We start from the raw sequence: 8,336 nt of genomic DNA, 5'->3' as shown, positions 1-8,336 counted from the left end.
CTCTGAGTGCGGAAAGACTTATTTTAACCTTTATGCACTGAAACGGAACCAGACCGTTCACACCAGAGAAAAACCTTACCAGTGTTCACACTGTGACAAGAGATTCAGTATTTTAGGAAACCTGAAAAGACATGAGAGTGTCCACACTAGCTAGAAGCCCTATCACTGACAGTCCTGTGAAGAGTTTCATCTGATTATCTTCTCTACTCAGTCATACGAATAAAACATGTTCAGATCTGATGCTCTGAGGAGTCTTTGTAGCAACCTGTGTGTAGGCCTGTCATGATAACAAATTTTGCTGAACTATAAATTGTCCAAGAAATTATTGCGATAAACTATAATATCGTCGTTCTAAGACTAGTTTCAACTAATATAATGATAATGGCATAAAAATGCAGGTACACCTTTTCAAAGAATAAACCTTTATTTAATGGCAGTTTCAGAGCAAGAAATACCAACATGTTGACTTTGTGTGGCTTAATATTACTTAATTTTGTATGTTATATTATGTTTATATGCCAGTTAGGGATGCTTAAATTGACTGTTTAACCGTTAACCGAAAGTAAACATTTGACCGATGAAGGAGCTCGATAAAGGGGCCGTTTACATATCACGTCTTTTTGTGTGCTCAATTTTGTTTTTTCAAATGCTGTATGCGCGCTCTAGTTAAAAACATCTCAACTTTTCAGAATGACGCAAGAGCGCACCAGCTCATGTGACAAGAACCAACTCAATCAGCTTCCTTCAGGGTGAAAATACCTGTTGTTTGTGAAAAACGGGGTGCACCAAAACACTGCAGAGTTTTTTACTCTTCTTCATAAATAAATCTTGTCGGAGAGTTACAGCAAGGGTTTTTCGGAGGTGGAAATCCATTACTGAAATGTCCTTTCTGTAATGGATATCGCAGCAGATGGATGCTTAGCAATGACAGACGCGTCAGGAGGGCAACTGCACGAGCACTTTGGAATGGAGAAAATGACGCGCGCGCATACGTCTACAGACGTATTTAGCTGAGCAAGCCAAATGAAGCGAGCGAAAGAAGGCCAATTTCGACAGAAAGGGCAACGAAGTTACTTGCAAAATATGTTACGTGGTATTAAAATGAAGTACAATAGTTGTGCAAGTACAATGCTGTATCGCTTGCGATGCAAATGAAAGGCACTTCCCAAAGCTGGTCACTCTAGCGAGACGTTCTCTCTTTATTCTCGGGACATCTGTGCCATCGCAGAGGGTGTTTTCTACCGCGGGCTGACAACAGGCTGCGCTCCAGACTAACCACATACCACATCATGACATGCTACATTATTTAAATAAAAATAGAAAACAATTATCGCGGCCGAAAATATTATCGAGCTCATTTCTTTTGTCATGCGATTAATTGATTTATTGACTATCGTGTCAGCCCTACCTGTGTGTGTGTGCATGGCTTCAGGAGAGCCACCCTACATTTGTGTTTTATTTTCTTTCTTATATTCATGCATTTATTGTCATTTTTGGTGTTTGTATATTTTATAATTATTTTACAAAATTATTGCTATTTTGTTATTTTTCTTCCTCCATTATGATCTTGTGTTGAGCGGTTTCAAGGAATATAAGTTTAAGTAAGAGATAAGAGAATGTCTCCATTGAAGGTGTTTAAAGGGATCATACGATGCTGATAAAAATAACATTAGTTTGTGTATTTGGTGTAATGAAATGTTTAAGGTTAAAAAAAATTATTTTCCTCATACTGTAGACGGTTTTCTCCTGAACCACGCTGATTTTCACAAGCGAGTGAAAAGTGAGGTGTGCTCCGATTGGCCAGCTATCTGATGCATTGTGATTGGCTGAATACCTCAAGCGTGTGACGTAAATGTTACGATAAGCTCTAGTCATGACGAAGCATCAGGACTGAAAATTAGTCACACAGAAATAAAGCGTTATGAACAGTCTGCTCTTCAGTCGAGTCTGTTTCTGTTTATTTGAACTCACAGTAATCTATATACATCACATTTAGAAAGAATGATAATTTCTATATTTATCGCGGACGCAAAGAAACTTGAGAAGGGTCTGGCTGCAGACTTGCACTTGCACTCTCAGACTTGCTCTCTAAGACACTTGTACTTCTGCTAGCGACGTCACTTGCAGTCTTTATTTTTTATTTTGTTAATTTTTTTTATTACTTTTTGTTTGAATTTCTCAACATTTTACAACAACTTGCGAGGTTTATATGTGAAGCGGCTGATGACTCGCAGATGTGGCCGCTCACCCCGTGATGAGTAGGTGCAGGTGTGTCTGCGCTGTTGCCAGGGTGACGCTGATGAGCGCTCGAGACACGTGTCACACTCCCTCCCTAAGCATCTTCCTATACCTCTGGAGCAGTGGGGAGATCGGGGGAGGGTGCGGAGTGGAGCCTGACAGACCTGCGAAAGCTGGCGGGAGAGTCCGTCGGCGTTGGCCGTCCCCGCCCGATGTTGTAGGGTCAAGCTAAAGTCCTGGAGCGCCAGGAACAACGTGTCACCCTGGCGTTGGTCTCCTTTGCCTGGGACATACACTGCAGGGGAGCTTGGTCCGTGAGGAGGGTGAAGTGGCGGCCGAGGAGGTAATAACGGAGCTCCAGGACTGCCCACTTGATGGCCAACGCTTCCCTCTCTACGGTGGCGAACTGCTGTTCTGCGGGGGTCAGCTTTCGACTGATGAACATCACCGGGTGTTCCTCACCGTCGTAACCCTGCGACAAAAACCCGGCTCCCAACCCGGTGTCGGACGCGCCGGTTTGCAACAGGAAGGGGCGGTTGAAGTCGGGGGCACGGAGGACCGGTTCCGTCGTCAGGGCTGCCTTGATCTTGAGAAACACTGCTTCTGTTCTGGAGTTCCACATGACTTTCTCCAGCTGCCCCTTCCTGGTCACGTCTGTCAGGGGAGAAGCTAAGGAGGAGGAGTTAGCGATAATATCCCTCCAACCCCAAAAAGGCCCGTACCTGTGTTTTAGAGGTGGGCCGCGGGAGGATAGCTGTCACCTTCTTCTCCTGAGGTCGGATCAGGCCGCGACCCACCTGATATCCCAAATACTTGGCTTCGGTTAGGGCCAGATGACACTTCCGGAGCCGCTCTAGATGGTCCTCCCAGGTCTCAGAGTGGATCACGACGTCGTCAAGGTAGGCCGCCACATAGGCCTGGTGCGGCCGAGGGAGGACGTCCATGAGCCGTTGGAAGGTGACTGGGGCCCCGTGGAGGCCGAAGGGAAGGACCCGGTACTGCCAGTGGCCGCTTGGGGTGGAGAAGGCCGTCTTAGGTTTCGCCTGTTCCGTCAGTTGGACTTGCCAGTAGCCCTTGGAGAGGTCAAGAGTGGATATGAACCGGGCCCTTCCCAACTGATCCAGCAGCTCGTCAACGCAGGGCATCAGATAGCAATCAAACTCGGAGACCTCGTTCAGGCAGCGGAAGTCATTACAGAAGCGTAGGGTGCCGTCGAGCTCTGGAAACCTCGACGATGGGGCAGGACCACGGGCTGCGCGATGGTTTGATCACCCTTAACCTCAGCATCTCCTGTACCTCCTCCTCTATGGCATGTTGCCGAGCCTCCGGGACACGGTAGGGCCACTGCCGGACGATGGTTCCCGGTGGTGAGTGGACGTGCACACAGGTAATGGGGAGATTGGTCTTGGATGCACTCCGCTACTTGGTGTACGGTGGGACCCCCGGCCAGCAACCAGTGTTGACCCAGACGAGAGAGGCTAGCGGTTTGGGCCCGGGGTGGCTGCCATGGGTCGAAGGTCCACTCGTTGAACAGTTGGGCGGCGTTGATTGGTGACAACCTCATCTGTCCCAGGATCTCCTTTCGTAGGTCCTCGTAGGAGGTGCTTAGCTCCGTGGGGGAGCATGAAGTACACACACTGAGCCTCTCCCGTGAGCAGGGGTGCAATGATGTGGGCCCAATCTTCTTTAGGCCACTCCTCCCTCGTAGCAACGGTCTCAAACATCTGAAGGTACATTCACGTCATCATGGGCGGTCATCCTGGGCAGCAGCTGGGTTGCTTGGACACGGGGGTCAGGTAGCGGAGTTTGCGGGGCTGTGGTCAGGCGGAGCGCGGCCAACTCTTGGTCGGTTTCCCCCTGCCGGGAGGCCATGTATTCCATGATTTGTTGCTGGCGGATGCTCACTTTGGTGAGATGTTTTAGCAGTTCTTCCATCGTCGGGGGAGGAGTGCCACTTGGGGAACCAGAGAAGATTTGTCAGGTAGAGACCGTGAGGGAAAAAACAAACAAACAAAGAAATCCAAACCAATTGACTTGTTGCACGCGGTGAGGGGTAGGGTCGTCGGTGTTAACTTCACTGTGTTGCCCGCATTCTCCACCAGTGTGGCAGGGTGAAGTAGAACACGACACGAGAGGAAGGGTAAGTTCCCCGAAGGGTGAATTTATTAAACGTATCTGTGAGAAAACTGGCGGTGCTATTAGGTGGTTTGGGTGTTCGGTACTCGGCGTCCTGTCTTGAAAGTGCTCTAGTGCAGTGTGGGTCGGTGCTCTCCTGTGACGTTGGGGCTGGCGGTCACACGCTGCTTTCTATGGCAAAAGGAAAAGACAATGTTAGCCGATTCTCGTGGAGACATCTCTCACCTCTGTGCCGGCTTGTGAGGTTTATATGTGGAGCGGCTGATGACACGCAGATGTGGCCACTCAACCCGTGATGAGTAGGCGCAGGTGTGTCTGCGCCGTTGCCAGGGCGACACTGAAGGGCGCTCAGGGCACTTGTCACAGTATATACAGACCAGCAAATATTAACATGCATTATGAAATGCATTAAGTGATTTTAAAAGGATCAACTCCGTACAGGCAAGCAGACGAGTACAGAACGCAGTGCGTTAAATTGTACATTAAACGTTTTCCTCCTATAGAAAATCATTATAAATAAAACACGTAATGTAGGTTAATGGACAAAGATAGTGATATTAATGAGTTGTAGACAGTTCTATATGGAAAAATGTTTAACGCGAAACTTTGCATGTTGCGCTTATTCTGGGCTCACGTGCTTGCCTGTACATATTAGTTATGTATTTTAATAATGTAGAGAAGCATATTGAGTTTTGCCTTTATCATCTTAGTCCATTATGCTACATTTTGCGGTATGTGAGGAAAATACTTTGTACATATTTATTATATTAATGAACTGTATATTTAATTTGATAATTTAATAGCATCTTAATATATTAAGCCATGTTAAATGTTTTTTTTCTACGCTTAGCGAGAGACTGCGCAAGCGTTCATATTCTGCTGTTCTGGCCACGGATTTGCCAGTCTTGTCTTTTTCTTGCAAGACCCTGTACGTTATAGTACTAAATTAGTTTTAATTATTTAATCACCACCACAGCGTCTTGTCTCCATTGGCAACATGCACGATTTGTGTTGATTGCAATTGACGTCACAGGTAGCAGAGAGTGCAAGTAGAGATTGCAAGTGACAATGTAATTTAGTTTATTTCTTCTTGTCTTTGCCACCTGGCTACTGGTATAAAATGTTGGGAAATTCAAACAAATGTAATAAAAAAATTCAACAAAATAAAAAATGAAGACTGCAAGTGATGTCACTAGCGGAACTGCAAGTGTCTGAGAGTGCAAGTCTGAGAATGCAAGTCTGAGAGTGCAAGTGCGAGCCTGCGGCCAGACCCTCTTGGGAAACTCTGCCTTTGTTCAGAACCACTCCACACGCCCGCTTTTAGCCCGACAGTGGAAACATGGCTACTGAAAGAAGTTGGCAGTACTGTTCACAGTGAAACACACAGCGTCTATATGACATGGCAGCGGTTACAGCCTTTCTTTGCGTGAACATTTGGGCGGTGTTATGCTAATCTTCTCACACAGTGAAGTAGAGATGTGGGGCGTGTTAGAACGAGTTGCTTTAGGTGGGTGTGGACAAGTCTTAACGTTTATAAAGAATATCTCTTTGGATTTGATACTTAAGTCTTTGTGTTTTTAAAGATCTTCTTTTTGAACCAAGAGCTTGTAACACTCCAAAGAGAAAGTAAAACTTGAAATTGTCAAGAAGTAATTTGCCTTTGCTACGGCTTGTGGTATAATAACACTTGTTGGATTTTTGCTGGTCATTTTTATCATCATTACTTCCTTACCTGATTCTGCCCTTGTCTGCCTCTTCACAGTCAACTTTCTGACTGATAAAGACAGTTCTGGGAACAAGTCTTAATGTTAACAGGTTTTGGGTATTAGACAACTGGTGACTGCTTGTTTGAATGCCAGACAAAACAGATATTTTTGACTGATTTCATTGACCGGGGTTGGAGTTAATCTAACATTTCAAACCAGACCCAGTAATATGTAAGGCAAGCTTAGTATGGAAAAATGCTTATGTTTCCAGACTATTGCTCCTATTCGGTTTTCTAAAACATAAGATCAGGAATTTCATAATATTTATTTATTCTACAAGCTGTATAAACAACAGGTTCCAGTAGTAGACTTCATTTAACAAAATTAGCAAAGATAATCCACACTGTTGAAAAATAACAATAATAATGTACTGGCAGAAAATTACCAGGACATTTTCTGTAAAATTTGTGGATATTTCTCTAAACTTTAAAACAGAAAGTTCTGTAGATTTACATTATATTCTGTACCATGAACAGACAATTTTAACATGAACAAAAAATTTATATAAAATCATGGCATAGGCCTATCTTTAGTAGTAATAAATAATAAATAAGTAATAAATCCAGCACAGTGTAAATAAATTGGTTTATTTTTACCTCATGTAAACATTCTTTAAAGTGCATTCAATGACTTTTGTTTTTCTTTAACAGGTGACGACAAAAATATTGGCATCAATTAATGTAATGTGTAAAGTATCATTTAAGATCTTACTGATAAAGTGAATTCAATTCAATTTAAGTTTATTTGTATAGCGCTTTTTACAATTTAAATCGCTACAAAGCAACTTTACAGAAAATTATGTTTCTACAATATTTAGTAACAGCTTATAAGTGGTGACTGTCAGTTTGTGCACATTTGACAGGATTTGTAGAAAAATGTATACAAGTCGTAGTCAGATGATGAACATTATTAATATTATTAATAATTAGTAATTATTATATGATGCAGTCACACTTATAGCAATATTTGTTAGTTCTGTTGTTGTTTCAGGGTTAGCATCATCTGAGGTCCTCTGAGGGTCAGCATCATCTCTTCTCAGGTGTTCTCCATCCAGACTGAAGCTTGTGTAAATCCTAGTTACCACGGGATGAAGATCCCAGCAGAAACAGAGACACATATAGAGACATCATTAGCATAGCTGCTGATCCAACAGAGTAAAGTTAATTAGTTTAACCCAAGCTAAAGAATAAGAATGCACATTTGATCAGATGCAACTACACTCACAATTTAAGAGATACATTATTTGAATGCTTGGCGAAAGAGATGCGTTTTTAATCTAGATTTAAACAGAGAGAGTGTGTCTGAACCCCGAACATTATAAGGAAGGCTATTCCAGAGTTTGGGAGCCAAATGTGAAAAAGCTCTACCTCCTTTAGTGGACTTTGCTATCCTAGGAACTACCAAAAGTCCAGCGTTTTGTGACCTTAGGAAGCGTGATGGGTTGTAGCGTGGTAGAAGGCTAGTTAGGTACGCAGGAGCTAGACCATTTAGGGCCTTATAGGTAAGTAATGATAATTTGTAACAGATACGGAAATTCATAGGTAGCCAGTGCAGAGACTGTAAAATTGGGGTAATATGATCATATTTTCTTGACCTGGTAAGGACTTCGTAGCTTGGCATATTAAGTGGAGACATGAAGATGTTAAGGGGCTGGTTTTGAGTTTAGGAGCCTGATGGCCTGGGGAAAGAAACTCCTCCAGGCCATCCTTAAAAATATTTTGGTTTGCGGTAGCAGTAGTTTTTTTTTTTTTTAAGGGTCGGTAGGTCGGTCTATATATTTTTTTTTTTTCAAGTTCCAATGTAAAAAAAAAAGAACATTTTGGTGATGGTGATGTAGGTATGATTTTAAACAAATTAGCATATTGTGATGTCACTGACTGTATCTTCAACCCGTGCCTTCGGGCGCATAATTGCAAACCTCATTTTGATGCAGGCTATATAGACCACAAACAAATTCAAATCTTTGTCAAAAACATGTTTATTGCATTAATTTCAGGTGAGAAGAAATAAAATGAGGTACTGTTATACTGTTTTACTTGCATCCACCGCTAGGTATCAATGCAACCTACAAATGAGAGACCGTTTACTTGGCTTTCTTGGGTTGTCACTTTTGTAAAAAAAAAAAAAAAAATCCTGTTTGATTTGAGTGACAAGTGTTCATTGAATCGATGGTAAAATTGATTTTGCATGTCTAAA

Source organism: Carassius carassius, chromosome 1 (assembly GCF_963082965.1).
Source record: "Carassius carassius chromosome 1, fCarCar2.1, whole genome shotgun sequence".
Taxonomy (NCBI): domain Eukaryota; kingdom Metazoa; phylum Chordata; class Actinopteri; order Cypriniformes; family Cyprinidae; genus Carassius; species Carassius carassius.
The sequence above is the reverse complement of the archived record's forward strand: the minus strand, read 5'-3'. Positions refer to the sequence as shown.